The sequence below is a fragment of the Synchiropus splendidus genome, chromosome 1, assembly GCF_027744825.2.
Source record: "Synchiropus splendidus isolate RoL2022-P1 chromosome 1, RoL_Sspl_1.0, whole genome shotgun sequence".
Taxonomy (NCBI): Eukaryota; Metazoa; Chordata; class Actinopteri; order Syngnathiformes; family Callionymidae; genus Synchiropus; species Synchiropus splendidus.
The window spans coordinates 9,712,293-9,729,328 of NC_071334.1; positions in this window are offsets into that span (position 1 = coordinate 9,712,293).

A 17,036-nucleotide genomic window follows, 5' to 3' on the forward strand; every position below is an offset into this window, starting at 1 on the left:
AATGATTCTTCCATATATTTTTTCAATTCTTTAATTATGTTAAATTTCAAGGAAAAATATGAGGATAAAAACACATTTTTGCTGTGGAATTACTACTATTGAAGCATGGTAGGTTTTAGGGTGGAGACCTCTGAAAATGAAGACCCTGTTTCATGAGGCCTCACTAGCGTATCACTATCCATAGGGGAGGCTTCATGAAACTGTGACCTTATTTGTAGCACAGTAGGTGGTGCTCTCTGTTTAAAAGTGATGCGAGGCTTCATTGAAATGGTTGGACAGCTTTGTTAAGACTCATAAACCCATCACTACAAATGGGCTCCTACTGTGGCTCCTTATAGGTACAGCAGCTCGTATTGTGCCTTGAAGTTATATCATGTCACGAAGCAAAGTTCTTGAAGTTCAAACATGAGAGATGCTTCATCGTTCGGTGCCGTTACTTTTTTTAAGGAAGACATATTAGTTCCTTCACGTGAAAATATATGAAATAATCCCACAATGCAAAATGGAATCAATGGTTAATGATGGTAACATGCCAAATATTGTCACATTTTACATCAAGCCTTGGACAGAAACAACAAAAAAAAGTGATCTTCTGCAGTTTACTGACAGTGGTGCGCCATAAAAAAGGGGTGAGTACAGCCTGCTCTACCAACTGGAGGCACAGTAGGAGCTTACCTGCTCAAGTGAGTGGGTGTTAAGTTCTGTGAAAACAGCCTTCCAAGTGGAGTGATAGCATCCGCAGGACGATGAGTTCCAACCCTCTGAACTCATTGGAGAGCGAGCAGAAACACATATTTGTCATCAACATCATAAGATTGCATTTGCCTTGAAACCAAAAGGAACCATTCAAAGCCTTTTTTCCTATTTAGGAAAGCACATATAATTGAACTCACACTTCTACACTTCTAAATGAGCAGCCGCTTGCTGGTTAGTCGATGAGGTTATTTGTTATGTGAAAAGTGCGGCACAGTTCAGGAAATGTATGACACTGATGCCTTCATTTCTGGAAACTTAATATGATCTCTTCTCTGCTTCAGTGCAAAACTTGTGCTTTTTTTGGCAATGAGACTTGCTCTTATTCCCACCAATCTGAAAATCAGCCTTTACTCAAGTAAAAAAAATAAAATAAAAAATGCGAACACTCTATTATCACACTACCACGTCATGAGTGGAAAAAAAAAAGCTGATTCAGCACAATGGTTGCCAGTTTTACTGCTGAGAAATCAGTCTTTCACACCACACACAAGTTCGAATATGGATGAGGCAAACAAGAGGCAAAACATTGGTTAAGTCCGTGCAACTCCTGCCTTAAACATAAATTCAGGGGTCAGACCACAGATTTGTACTTTTCAAACGTTAGTCTTCTATTAAAATAAATAAATAAAGAAGAGAAAATTCTGAGCGGAATTTTTAAATGCTGCGTAATCCAACAATTCAGTTCCCCTGAGCTTGTAGAAAAGAATGTTAATGGAAGGCGGCTTGGACGATTCTCACTCCTGTATGGCTTTTTACAGCCGCTATTCAAATACATAGACAGCACTACTGTCTCCTAAATCAGCATTCGGAGCTCCATTTTTTTTTTTTTTTTGTTGCAAATATGCTTTCCATTTCGGGGTTGACCTCCAACAGGATGGTCGCACATTCTTCCACATGACTGAGCGCGGTCCAAACCAATAAAAAGCGGCGTGATTCAGTCGAGACACAGAAAAGAAAGGGAACATTCCTGCTGAATGTTTATTCACTATTCTACCTGCAAGTGTCTACATGGGAGAGAAGTTCCAGCCACCGCCATTTAAAGCAGCATTTCACAATGATAATGTGGGTGGACAACAGGATATGACATCATCATAGGGTTTACACTAAACATCCTACTGAAGAGGAATATAGCTGTGTGTGTGTGTGTGTGTGTGTGTGTGTGTGTGCTGAAGGAACCTGCAGCTAAAATAATTGGAGCCATTCATTAAGCTCCAGCTGAAGCCAGATTGTCTCAGCTCCCTTGATCTGAATTTAATCATGAGAAGAAGAAGAAGAAGAAGAGAAGAAAAAGCACCCTCCCACACCGAGTCTTTCACCGTCCAGCCGTGATCCAAGCACTGGCGGTGAACCCCACGTCAAGAGGCTCGCCTTAATTAGTCCATTGTTTCTGTGCGGCCCAGCATGCAACTCTCTCGCTTGAGAGCTTCTTGGAGTTTGTTCAAACCATCACCTGGGGCAAACTTTACTTCCTGGCACAGAGCTGCGCCGCACAGCGATGATTTCCCCCCTTTCAGCTGGGCTGATATACATGTAGACGGACAGATGTACGCGACTATCAGCGGCCTCCATCTGCTTTTCTAGCAAGACGATACGCGCAGGGAGGAGCGGGAATCACTGTTTTGATTATTTGGAGTTGCGCTCACACTGGCGGCCAAACAAGGTTGCTGCTTTCTCAGTGCTGTGTAGAAGTCATGTGGGAAACTTTCATGTGTATCTTTCTAAATCACTAAAACCTTATTTAAATGCTGTTTTTTTAAGAAATAAAAGAGGACTCAAAATAACACGAACAGCCGCAATGACAAATGGAGATTTAACGTTAAAATATATTAAATATGTTATGTATGTATATAACACAATAAATGCATGAATGAATAATTCCACAAACACATTTATTATTGTTTTTATTTTTATTACAAATCATCCTCTGAGTACAAGAGATACCCACTCAAAACCAAATCCATTGTTTCAAATGTAATTTTATTTACATTTCAGTTGTATGCTCAGAGCTGCAACATTTCAGTGAGGAAAGGAATGGACGTTTGAACTGTTGCAGCACATTATGGAAGACTGGTGGAAGCACTTTCCACTCAAGTGTCATTCATAGCTGATATTAAATCGTAGGGCCGTACCACCTGATACCCAGAGCTGGCTGTGGCCCACAGCACACGGTGCTGAGCTGCCGGTGTGATTTCCTCGATCAGTTTATTCTATCAAACACTTCCCTGTGGGTTTCACATTGTTGTTTAAAACTAACCAAGCTGCTGCCTCTCCCCCTGACACCAATGAAGTTCTTCCTCCCACTTCATTCTCCGCGTGCTGCATTTGCTCAGCTCGTCCTACACATTCTCAGCTTTTTCTAGTGGAGCTTGACAAACCACTGGATCATGTTGTGAAAGTATTTCAGGCTGTTCATTTGTCTTCACCGGACTTTCTTAAAAACCGCTCCATACAAACTCAGTCAGCCAATTGAGGAGAGGCGGATGAAGCAACAGGAAATTGACACCATAAAAAGTAACTTTTTCACAAGGGTGTGTTTTCTGGGGCATATTTATTATTATTATTCTAATCTAATTATTATTATAATATATTGTTATCATTAGTAGCAGTTATATTTCAACCATTGCTAGTGCTACAACAATTAGTACAAAATTTGATAAAAAAAAACTATATAACAATCATTTAAATTTAAACAAACAAATGTGAGTTTAGATCACCTAAATCCCCCTTTCATGAAATGCTGTGCAATTCAGCACATAGTCATGAGAGTTTGTAAACACTCTGGCAAACTACGAGTAATGTAAAGTGATCTGTAAAAATCTATTATTTATTTTGGACCAACTTCAAATCAGTGTATTGTTTCACTGTATGATCAAAAACCTCGTGACTGTTCCCTTCTTTTATGTTTTATGTCACTGCATTTACTTTTAAAATACACCTCCCTGTCCAAAATGTGCTCATGATGTCAGAGAGAGATCGATGGGCTTCCAAAAAGCCGTCTCCAGCTGTCACACAAGAAACGTCTGAATCTCTATTTTGTCAAGTGAAAAAGATTCTGAGAGCATCTTGAGCGACAGGCTCCTGACAAAAGAGCGTGCTCCTGGAGATCGGACCGCTCAAGCACAGGGGCCGCTTTTGTCTCATTACACTGGAGACTCGAGGATTTCCGTTGCTGTTTGATCCACATAAATTGATATAATTTTCCGCCATTGGGAAGAATGTGCCGGAGAACGATGCAGTCATTGATGACATTTAAGATTATGCCAGCTTAAATACAGCAAAATGACACGTCCGGCGTCAAGTGTCTGTGCTGTTCAGGAAAAACGCTTCTCTCTGATGGAGGATGAAGATGAGCACTCCATGCAAGTCAGGCCTTCTTCAGGAGGGGTTTCCTGGCTGCAGTATCTGCTCCATCTGGTGGGAACTTTGACGCTTCGGCCATGTGGGGGCGCTGTAGCATTTCCACCTGCACTGATGGAAACTCCAGAAGCACATTTTAGACGCATTTATGAGGATAAAAAAAAAGGCAATATTTGGCTGCCTTTTACATGATAAAGCTTGTATTACACGTCATGCACTTTCCTGATAATTACAGAAGGCTGAAAAACTTTTAATGAAAAATAGAAAATCCACTTCATTTTGCTTCAATTATGAAAGCCGCCGCACATGGGCTGGATGCACAGGCGGCGAGTGGACGGCATAAAATTGAGTCTTTGATGAAATTAAATGAAATGTGGCTCATTCATTTATTGCATCTTGATCACATAAATGGCCACGGACAGTTACATTCTTCGCCCGCCATCCATGACACTATTAACGGCGCGCATGGATCATCAAATCTATTAGCGACGATGATGATGATAACATTGCAAAATGATAGCTTTTGATCAATTACAGCGCCGACAGATTATTGTAAAAAATTAATGGTCAGAGGAGGTGATTGATGCGACGGCCTGTTCCCAAGGATTCACTTTACTGCGAACAATGTGGGACGGCCGCGCGGACAGGAAAAGGGAAATAAGAAAGAGCTGATCATGTGACCTTTTATCATTGAAAAGAAGCATAACTTGGTGCTTTAGTTTTGAATTATTTGACTTGTATTTGTGTATTTTGCAAGCTGAGATTGAACTCTGATGGCACCTAAACACATCATCAGTTCATGTGCTGAGCTTATGTTAGGTTTTCTATCGATGGAGTGAGTTTGCCTCAGCACTGCCATGGAGAAAAAAAGTGAAGGAATAAACCTTATGCACATATAGGGCAGAAAAGTGATCTTAAACCAACCTCAAACCAACACCTACTTTTATCCATTGGGATGCTGGAGGACTCTTTATTTCTACAATCATTTAAGCTGGAAAAAACAAAAGTCTATTTGGGCTGTTTACCACCCACCACAGTTGTGTTTCCAGCACGTCTCACATCATTGAATTCCAAATTACTGCATGGAACCGAATGATTTACCAAGACATTTTCATCCCAGAACGTCCACCCTACCTTTGTTTCAGGTTTTTGCGGGGCCGACGGGGGTCCTCGCCCCATCATCACAATGACTGCAGGCTCTCATACCTCTATTCCCCAGTGCCACAATCTTCTACTTGACTCTGACGCGGCATCATAAATCTTTCCCACCGCCCATTTAGGTCTCCTGCTGCTCACCACCAGAAGAAGCCATATGAACCTCTTGCTTGCTTCTCTATTGTTGCTGAATAATTGAAGGTGCCTCCCACAGCAGTGAAAAGGCATGTAAATAATAAATAAGAGGATCTCTTTTTTTTTAACAGCGGATGAGTTGAGTGAATTATTAAAAGGGAATTTCTGTAGTAAAAGACACCTGTTGCATATAAACGGTCTACGCCTGTTAGATAATGAGCAGAATAAACAAAACTAGAAGGTTTCACATGGCACACTTGCTCTAAACACCTTTCTTTCACCCAGTTTTATTTATAATATCAACAAATAGAAGCTCATTCAGACAGATCAAGTGGAAAGACTGCGCAAACTTAATGTTTGTAACTGAATACTTTAAATTGATGGAGAAGTACCACTGTATAGTTTAAGGAGTGTATAGTTCAATACACAATGAAGTACATCCTTTTAAGGTGTCTTTGGAATTTGTCTAGCTATGACAATGACGGACCTCTAGATCTGTGATTCTTATTCTTTTTGATCTCGGGCCCCTATTAGCGCCTCCTTGAGGGCTGCTAAAAAGTTTTTTGTTTTACACCTTTGGGCCACGAGATGCTCAGTTTTAATACATTAGCCACATGCGGTGGCAGTGTGTCACTGAATTGACTTGACAGCTGCAAATCTGTGATGGTTAAGAACTATGGAGAAGTTTTTGAAAAGAAAAATTGATCATCTGTAAAAACTGTCCATGAAAGCACCTGTTGAAGATGATTTGGAAATTTTATGGCGATACTTTCATTTACACTTATTCTTCTTTGGAGGTTAAATAAAATAGATTATTTTCATTTTTATGATATATTTAGACATTTATTTTACTTATTTTATTCAGAATTTTATTCAGTTTTTCCAATTTTCTCAACAGTTTGCGTTTCTTCTTTTTTTTTCTTTAGTAAATTGGATGATCATGACTTGCACCTGGTTCTGCTTCTAGTTGGACTTTTCAACGACAAATTTCTTTGCGATGATCACATGGTTTCATGTAATTTCACAAGGTTTTGGTTAATTTAGTGTAAGTAGATTAAATATGGTTATTGGTCACAGAGTAATGAATCATTCTATTGAATGGGCCCCAGGCCCATTTGTTGTGAGAAAGGTGGGACCCCAAAATCAAAAAGGTTAAGAACCCCTGCTCTAGACTGTTACTTTTTTTGGTTGACCCGCCCGACTGGTGATCATTGAGCTCCATTATAGCTGGCGTTCGTACTGCAGAATCTAGGAAGAGAAGACTGGAAACCAGCCAGCAAGAGCGTGGACCAGAGGGAACATAGAAGCTGCATTCACTCTCTGCTGAAAGGACGATACAGTCACGACTCTTTTCACGTTTTTTTCCGAAACAAGGGGACTGCGAAGTTTATATGGTATGGGAGAAAACGCAACATATTTGGACACATCATCAGCCACAGCTCACTTTCCTATAATCCATTGCACAGAATGGCTATGACTTGGACCATGTTTGTTGAGCAGTAAAGTCCTTCCAGAATTTCACTCAGTGGCTTAGATCCTTATCTATCAGAATCAGAATCAGAATCAGAATCAGAATCAGAATCAAATTTATTGCCATGGTCAGTGGGGAGCCCACTGACTAGGAAAGTGCCTTGGAATAAAGTGCAACAAAAAACAAATAAAATAAAATAAAATAAAATAAATAGAATAACATAACAACAAGGCTGTTCACGAATTTAACAGTCTGACGGCCGAGGGAAAGAAGCTGTTCCTGTGACGGGATGTTCTGGTCTGGATGGACCGTAGCCTCCTGCCAGAGGGAAGAGGGACAAACAGTCCATGTCCAGGGTGAGAAGGGTCGGCTCTGATCCGACCTGCACGTCTCTGGGTCCTAGAGGCATACAGGTCCTGAAGAGGTGGCAGGCTGCAACTGATCACCTTCTCAGCAGAACGTACGATGCGCTGCAGTCGCATCGTACGTTCTGCACGATGCGACTGCACGAACGATGCACGATCGCTCTGCATCGTGCATCGATAGAGGAGGTGAGGATGTACTGGATGATGGCCGTGGAGAACTCCACCAGCAACTTCGTCGGCAGTCGTAGTTTTCGTAGCTGCCTCAGAAAGAACATTCTCTGCTGGGCCTTCCTGATGAGGGACCTGATGGTTGGCTCCCATTTGAGGTCCTCAGTGATGGTGGTTCCCAGGAAGCAGAAGGAGTCCACAATAGGAATGGGTAAACCAGCCAACATGAGAGGGGACAGAGGAACTGTTACTCTCCTGAAGTCTATAACCATCTCCACTGTCTTCTGGGCGTTGAGCTCCAGGTTGTTGTTGCTGCACCAGGACACCAGCCGCTCCACCTCCCTCCTGTAAGCCGACTCATCTCCATCTGAGATGGACTCGTGGAGGTGCAGCAGTTAGTGTATCCACCTAAAACCGCTAGTGTTGGTTCTACAAAAAAGAATTGAAAATATATTTTCTCCCAATGCTGTGTAGACAAGTAGAGGTGTTGCTTTGTGTTTAAGAATCATTCTACATATTGAGCAGCACGCTGGTTAGAACTGATCTTCAATTCTGGCGACCTGTGGTCTGGACGGTTCTCCCTGAGCTTGTGTGGTCTTCCACAGGCAACCACAGTTTCCAAAAATGCTCTGAAGTGGATGGATTGTCCGGAGGTGAGTGTGTAGTTCTTTCTCTCGGCGGATCAGGGTGTGTCTCCTCTTTTGTCCATTGGCTATGATCAAAGAGGTCGAGTGAATCAATGAAATTCACTGTCAAAAATGATAGATTTAAAATGCTATCTGGACACCTTGAGTGACAAAAGGAGGAAAAGGAGGACAGAATTCCTGTTTGCTTACTATGAGAGTGACAGCCAGCAGTCAAGCTACTGGCATCAGTTTATTGATCAAAATCAGTTGAGCAACGAACTGCTCAAGGACAAACTGTACGGAGGAGATATGCAATGTTTTAATCATGGGCTCACTCCTCATGGGCCTCAGTCTTACATCCCGATTGTTTTTGGTAAACACAGAAGCCGAACAAACACCCTATAAGGGTTTGAAAGTCAAACGGCCAGAGCTGAAATATTTGCAAAAGTTAGAGTTGAAGGAAAGAAGCTGGGACAAGCTTTACGTTCCCTGTGGTGCAGCACAGAGTCTGTTGTCACTTCCACTGAAGAGAACAGAACTGGCATCGCATATTTGGCTCTTTCACCACCAGAGAATGAAGATTTGCCCGCTTGTGCCGCACTACAGAATTAGTGCTCCATTTCTGAAGAAGTCTTTGGTTTGTGCTTTGCATAAACAAGGTTGCATGGGGCTGTTTCACTTTTGCAATTTTATGATGCTTTAATGAAATCTTTGATCAGAAAAAAATGTTTTATCTTAATCTTGATCTCAATTTTAAACATAATAATAAATAAAGGTTTAGATTATAAATAACTGAAGGTATAGTCGTTTTAAATCTATGAACAAATATTGACGCTTTTTTGTATTCGTGTTCTTCATCCTCCTTTTCTCCATCGTCCACTGGCACTTCTAAATCTGGAAGCACTTTGTGTCTCTCTCGCTTTTCGGACAGACTGTGGGCACGTGGTGGGGACTGAGTTCAGCACCTTGTGATCAAGTCCTGCCACTAGCCTGAGTGCCAGGTCATGCGTCACAGATGTCACAAGACATTTTAATGGAGGAAAGTGAATAGTTCATGAGGAGACGTCCCCCCTCACTTCAAGAGTCTTCTCCGGTTCGTAAATATGATTTTCTATTATAACACTGAACTAAAAAGGAGAAGGGAATAATTGACTTACACTCCAGTGGTGAGGGATAAAGGCTCATCAGGTGTCAGATCCTTCTCCTGGTCTGGAAATGCCCTACTCTCACATGTATCACCTGTGGTAATGATGGCTTGATGAGGCTTCATGAAACAGTATCCTCATTTTCAGAGGTCACTAGATGAAACTCTCTGCTCAAAAATCCATTTCAGTGAAACTGCACATCATTTTAAAACAGAGCGCCACCTACTGAGCCCTGACATTGAGGACACTGTTTCATGACGTCTCATCTTCATCCCATCTCTAGCTTGTGGTGACCGAACTGGACTCCTAAGTTTTTCATGCTTTTTCTGTGATTGCTTGGGTTTCCTCCGATTTCTTCCCACAGCCCAAAAACATGCAGTGGTTTAATGATTATTTTAAAGTTCATGGTTTTTCTAAGATCTTGGGCCCTGAGACTCCTGGTTCCCAAACAACGTGAATGAGTTCTTAGTGTTATGCAGTGCACTTATTTCAAGATTTCTCAGTGTTAGACTGTTAAGCATTGTTGGGATCGTTGTTCATCTTTCCATACTTCATACATTTTTAAAATCGTGCCTTTTGAGTTTTTATTTGAAGGAACATTGAAGGAAAAAACTGAACTGAAACTAAGAATTTCTCAAAAACTGAAACTAAAACTAACCAACCCACTCTGAAAACGAATCAAAACTAATTGAATCTGAAAGACAAAAACTAAATAAAAACTTTTAAATATTTTTAAAATAAGAGCACCACCTAGATAACCCCAAAAATAAGGACACCGTTTCATGAAGCCTCAACATCCCACAACGGAGTGGGCTCATTCAGCAATAGCAATACTGAAAATATTAACACAAAATCTCCTGCGACTCTTTCATTCCAAGAACAAAACACAATATGAATCGATTAAAAGTGAAAGCGTGCTGACTCAGGGTGGAGGAAGAGGCCAAAGGCAGAGGCCAAAGGCAAAAGGAAAAAAATAAGCAAAAATGGTTTAGCCACATAGGAAGCAGAAAAACAAATGGGATGCAGCCAAACTATTGGGAAAAAAGTGCGACTCCAACAGAGTGAAACATGATGTGAGTACTACACAGTCCACAGCCCAACATCCAAACATCAGAGTCCACATGACCAGTCCACAGTGTGTAAGAGCCCAGCACAAACAGGAAACACACAACAAGAGGAAGAAAACAAAGTGAGCATGTGGAAAAAAACGACAACTAAAGTCTCAGGCACTCTGGTAAGAAAAGAGGGCAAACCAGGAGCGAAAACAAAAACAAAACAAAACAAAAAAACACTGGGTAATACTGAAGAGTAACACACCATGACGTACAGGAGAAGACAGTGCCACCATGTGCCAGGTCAGGTGGAGGTGGTCAATGGAGGTTGTGTTCAGGTGTGACCATGCAAGACGCAGCAGTGGGAAGCGGACCAGGAAGAGGAAGCACTTCCAAAATAAAAGCACAAGTGAGCGAGGCTGTTACGTTCACGAGAAAAGAACAAAAAAGTCCGGAATAACACCAGTTGGTGAAGGTAAAAAGGTTTCTTTGACAGAGAAAGATGCACTTTCGAGGGCTTCCAAGTGTTGGTGAATGAAGTGGCCTCTGAATAATCAGTAAATACAAGTTGCTGACCAGTTACGACAGTTAGACACAGGTGAAGCGACCAGAGTGCTATGTCGGAAACCAATACCTTGAAATACATGGAAATATTTTCAGAGAGACTAGACACACTTGTTCAGATAGATGTCTATCAGGGAGAAAATAAAAACAAAGTCATCCATCGTTCCAAATCTGAATAAACGTCACCAACTTTAAACAAGCCTTTCATTCAAAGTATCATGAGCTGGAAGGGTTCCGGCAACATAACACTTTCTCACAGAGAAACTTTTCCTCGACGTGAGTCTGTCAGTCAGGCTGAGGTTGGCTGATTATCTGTGTGACCTGCATTGTTAGAGCCGCAGACTTGTTCTGTTTGCAGCCCGTTCTCAGTCTTCACACTTGTTCTCATTCATAATAAATACCGACGGCGCTGCAATATTAATAAGCTGCCGAGCCTCGGGCACTGGGTTTATTTAAGGATTCAGATTAAGAGGACAATGGAGGTGACAGGATCTCGCCGACTCAGTGTGGATAGAGTCATGTTGTCATTCACGCTTTATTTTTAATGATGTAAGAACACTGTCGCAGGTTTGATACAAGCATCATCTAGATTATTCACGTCCTCTAATTTGAATACACAAAACTGTCAATTATATGGATTGGTTTTCTTAAATTTTATGTTTGCGAAACCTCTCTGACATCTCATCTGCTTTGGGTGTAGCTAATGATATTTTCTCCCCCGCGGTGCCATCAGGTAGAAAATAATGCTTTTCACCGCAGATGTGTTTGACTTGCACCAACTTCATTTCACAGCTACAAACCTGGTTGTATCTTCAAGTGCTTGTAAATACTCACCTCTAGCAAGGACCACGTCGGACACATGATTTGTGGCCCCAAGGTTTTTGCCACACAGTGTCAATGACAAGGTCTAACATGTTACCAGCCTTTATATGTATCGTACCGCTTGTGACCGTTGGCTTGACTCAAAATTGTTGGCAAAGAATTTCCAGACAGGAACCTTAAAGAGCCCCAGGAAATGCCTAAATCCCTGACCTCAACTACTTTGTTTTCTCATGCATGCCAGCAGATGCAGCGGGGCGTCAACATACGTCAACATGAAACACAACCCGGGTCAAAATCCTGCGTGGATGCAATGTGTTGGATTAAATAATTCAGTCGAATAACTTTCGATGACAATAATAAAATAGAGGAAATAGAGGATTTGGGGTGTCAGACAAACACACTGTTCGCTCACGGAACTTATTTGAGACATATCAGTGATGATATAAATCTTATTTATACAGTCTGTTTCAAATCATTCACACTCAGGAGAGGTGTGATGGATAGCTATAGGAGGATGAGCCACAGCAGGGGTCAGCAAAACAGGTGAGTGAGACTGGTTCAATGTTTCTCCCGTGGAAGTGAGACTCACAGATGAGGAAGGAAGCGCTGAACACGACATTAAAGGATAATCATTAATAGTAGAGACTATATTACCTCTTATTTCATGTGTTGTAGCAGGCTGCTTTGTCCAAAGCAACTTCCAGCAGATCAGCGTCTAGCACTATGGACTACTGCCTTAGGGCAGGCCCTGGGATTTAAACCCATACCTTGGTCATCCACGTGAGTGAGAGTGCAAGTGAGCAAACAAGCAGCATCATATATGTTGCATGAGTCCACTTCACAACCCACTATTTATAGCTTCCAACGAGTCTGGCTTTGAGGCTTTGTGGGTTGAAAATGATGTGTAGAAAAGACCAGACAGCGCCATCAAGTGGCCTCTGAAAACAAGGACACTGTTTCATGAAGCTTCAGAAGCCGATCGCCACCTTCCTATTAAACATTCATTTCAAAATATATTTAAATTGATATTTATATATTTAAATGAGGCATCTTAATTTGAGTCAGATGGAAACTTCTTATATTCAGGCCTTACATTATTATCTCTTTTTCTTTTCAATTTGAATGAATTTGGTATATTACTAAATCAAATGATGGACCCAAACATATATTTAAACAACAAAATATTGTCTATTTTGCATCAGTTTGACAACAGCACAATAAATCACGATGGTGGCTATATTCAAGTTTTTATATCACCTTATTTAAACTAAAGCGCTTTTAATGTCTTAAAAATATTTGTATAGGAATTTCAGTTTTATAGGAATTTGAAATACATTGAGAGTAGTGGAAACCCTGGCCATTGTATAGCGAAAAACATCACTGAACAAAAGCAAACAGATGCTTTTCATCAATTAAGATCTTTGACAAACGGTGTCCTGGATAAAAGAGAACCAGAAAAGTCATTTCAAAATCACCATAAATAATTGAGGGACAGAAAAACCTCTCACTTCAATTACATGTTCAATGTTCACATGTAGAGAAACCTAAAAAAACACAGTGCGATGCAGCCTTGAGGGACATTTGAGGCAAAGTAATGGATCACAGATGCTTTGAGCTTATACAGATGAGAATATGGGAAATATTTCTGGGGGAATTCTGCAGACGGCATGAGCAGATACGGAGGCCGCGGAGAAGGTCGGGCAGGTGGAACTCTGAAGAATGGCCTGCAAAATACAATAAGAAACCTCCCTTATTAGGAAATTCAAGCAACATTTCATTCCTTTAAACAAGAGCTAATTGTATTCCTGGTGGTTTTACTCGGCCGCTACAACATTACGGATCCATCGAGGAAACTAATTCCTTGGTAGATTTACTCGCACAACCATACAGCTTTCATGCGCCCATTCAAAGCGGAGCAAAGATAATTCAGTTGACTACGCAACCCCCATCTGCTACTCCTCTGTGTCACTCCATAGATTTCCCCATCACTTATAGAACCATTGCACGGAACAGCAGCCCTTTGAAGTAGATTTTACACCAAAGTAAATCATTTTACATTCGTATTTTAGAGTCAAGGCAAAGGCCCAGTTTCATGTTCAAATGCGAACACTTGTGAAACAAAACGGACTTAGACATTGAACAGACTGTAGCAGGCAGTAAATAATGAAACCCGGGCACGTACAACTTTTACACCTCATGAGTCAGCAGAAAAAGAGGGTTACAGTAAAATAACTAAGTCTAAGCCATTTTTTAAAAAACTGCCTGTCGGCCTCACCGTTCAAATCAACTTCACTGAACTGACAACCATCAGAAAATGCCAGATCACAACAATCACAGTTGATTTAAATCCTCATCTGTCATTTTCTATTATATCTTGTGACATTTTGTGAGAAGTTGCTGCACCAACAAACCAGAGAACTACTGATCATTGTGAAAATTGACACATGGATTTCATCACCACTTCTTTCCAGCTGTATTTAAAATAATAATAATAATAATAATAATAATAATAATAATAATATTTAAATAAAAAGTAAAGTATCAGCAAGCGCCATCAAGTGGCCTCGAAGTATAAATAAAAAACAAAAATACACTTTCATCAGCACTTGTTTCCTGCTTTATTAAAAAAAAAAAAAAAAAAAAAGAAGCAATGTGCTTATGAGGCTTCATAAAACAGTCTCCTTATTTCCGGAGCCCACTAGGTGGCTCTCTGTGCTCTAAGATGTTTGGACTCAAACAATTGTTTCATTGAAACCTTATATCATTTTTAAAGTCTAGGGTGTCTACAGTTCCCCTATTACAGACACTTTTTCGTCAATAAAGCAAGATGTTGACATTTATTTTGATGGGTGGTAATTCATAGACAATATTGTTTACTAGTCTTTTGAGTATGAAAAGTTTGACCTTTGATCTTTGCTAATCGGGATCATCTGTATTTATCTTCTGTATTTATTATCTATGTATCTTCATTGTGTACTTTCTGCAAGCTGCTTCATTCTTCAGTTGATGTTTGTATTGCATGTATACAGACAAAAGGATCAAGGTTGTGAATAAATCCAGTCTGGAAAATATTCTGTTGCTTGTTGATAATGTCACACCATGCATGGTTCGTAGTCATCAAAACAGTAGAGTCAACAATGAGTTACTGGGTGCCTGTGCAGTAATAGTAGAGTGGTTGTTTGCATGGTCTTGGACTGGTCCAGACGTGGAACAATAAGAGTTGGTGAGCGCAGTTCTCATGACTAAAAGTCAGTTTTTCGCAAGGCTGGGTTCAGTAAGTAGATGGCTGTTTCGCAGGCAAAAGTGTAACAGCTCAAATAATGCTGAGTACATTTCCTTTGATCAGCTCTGACATGTCTGAAGTCAGGATGGTGCAGGCAGGATGTTCAGAAATCCAGAGTTGGGGGTTTTTGACTCCAGGTTCAACCCTGAAATGTACTTTTCTTTTGTTAACGTTGGAAACAGTCAGCAATCCAAAAAGCTAAACACAACAGAAAAATGCCTTATTTAAGATCCCTCCTTGATTTGTTGCTGATCGTACTTCTTGAAGGTCAAACTCCTTCAAGCCTTCATGAAAGATGTCCCGAGAGGTGCAGTTCACAGGAGTTCTCATTAGGGTTTTGTAGTAGCCCAAAACCAACATCTGAGCCGTACCTGCGCAGACAGGCTCCGCCAGGCTTTCATTGCTGCTCACCACTGTTCTTAAATCTAAAACCTAAATCTGTATTGTGTTTCTTATTCTTTGCCTCCAGGCACTTTCTCATACATAAAATAAGTATAATACTGAATTGACTGAACAAACAGAGAAAAGACATGACAGCCCACCCTGTTGAAATGGAAACCACCATTACAAATTCTACCGGCTGTGACTCATGACTCAATACATCAGTCATAATTGGTTTTACACCGCAGAGTTGCGTAGTAATAAATAACCCACCCCACTAGGTGGCAGCTCGGCAAGTCTGACCGACACATTTGAGCATTCCCCATTGCTTTAACCCGGTCCCTCAAAATACATTGGGTCAAAATTATTGTTTTAGTTCCTTGCGCCCTTTAAAAACGTTTACATCTTTATTCATGAATTGATTTAGGCCGTGGCAGTATCAGTTCCGTACAAGTTGGGAAGCGAATTCAGTTTTTATGTTGAGGTTGTGTGACGTGTTTTCTGAGAATAATTGCATGCGTACATGTACTAGAGGTGAGTCGATAATCAGGTCTGTATCCCTTTTTTTGGTGATGATATTTATTATCAATATTTCTCTCAAGATTTTTTTTTCACATGTTGACAGTATTGACATGACATTATATCCACTCTGAGATAAAAGATGGTGAGCAAAGCGCTTCTCTTGAAGGCAACACATTGAGTCAAAAACCATGCTCAAAAACAGAAGTTTGATACTGTGAGGGAAACCTTTTCTTTTTTTTCAAACCTAAACAGAACAAGAACTTCAAGCAAATAATAAGCGTTCGCATGATCCACGTAATTGTTGCTAACTGCGTTAGCGTTCTGCTTAGTGCAGATGAATATTGCTCCTCTGAAGTTGTAGACACTGGATTAACGCCACAAGTGTTATCAAGGTTTGTAGACGTGTGGTGGAATAAACTGAGCTTACTCCACATCCAGCTCTGACTTCCCTGGATACATGACGCAGGCTCACAATCACCGAAACCGTTTAGCCCCAATATTTGGCTGACAGAAGTCGTTCTTGCACCTTGTGAATGAGCGTAAACAGCTATGCTTATTTACAAAGTAAATGATTTCTAGGGTAAATAAAATAAGAGTAAATAAATAATGACATTTTCTGTGTTTTTTTTCGGAATTAAGGAAATGCAACAGTATCCATGTCTGGATATAATACTGAATAGAGACAGGGGCGTTGACCGGCATGGTCAACGTGTGTTAGTGTACACTGTTGTCGTAACGGAGGGATTTACAGGATTACAGCAGCTCACAGGTCCTTCTTGTTTGCGATGGTAAGGAACAGACTGAAGAGGTCATGGAGGAGTCTGTGTAGACCATGATGTTTGCCTATGACACAGTGATTTGTTTTGAAAGTTGGGCAGAAGTGGAGCAGAATGGGGGGGATGAGAGGAGTCGAGTGGGATACTGAGAAGATGCTGTGAGAACCGTTGAGTTCAAGTATGTGTGATCAGTCACAGTAATGTAGTTATAGGGAGCAACAAGTATAGAAGAGGATCTGGAGACAAAGTCATGGTGAGGAGACACAAGAGATAAGGAACTTATGGACGAATAGTGGTGGAGACTGAAACGTAACAGAGGGAGAAGATGAAGCTGTGTGGATCAAGGATATGGATTTTGATAGGTGAGATTAGGGAGGATGGTCAAGTTAACATCAAGTTGATCTCCTCTCATACATTGTTAGTGTCTTACATGACATGAGTTAAAGTTGGCTACGTTA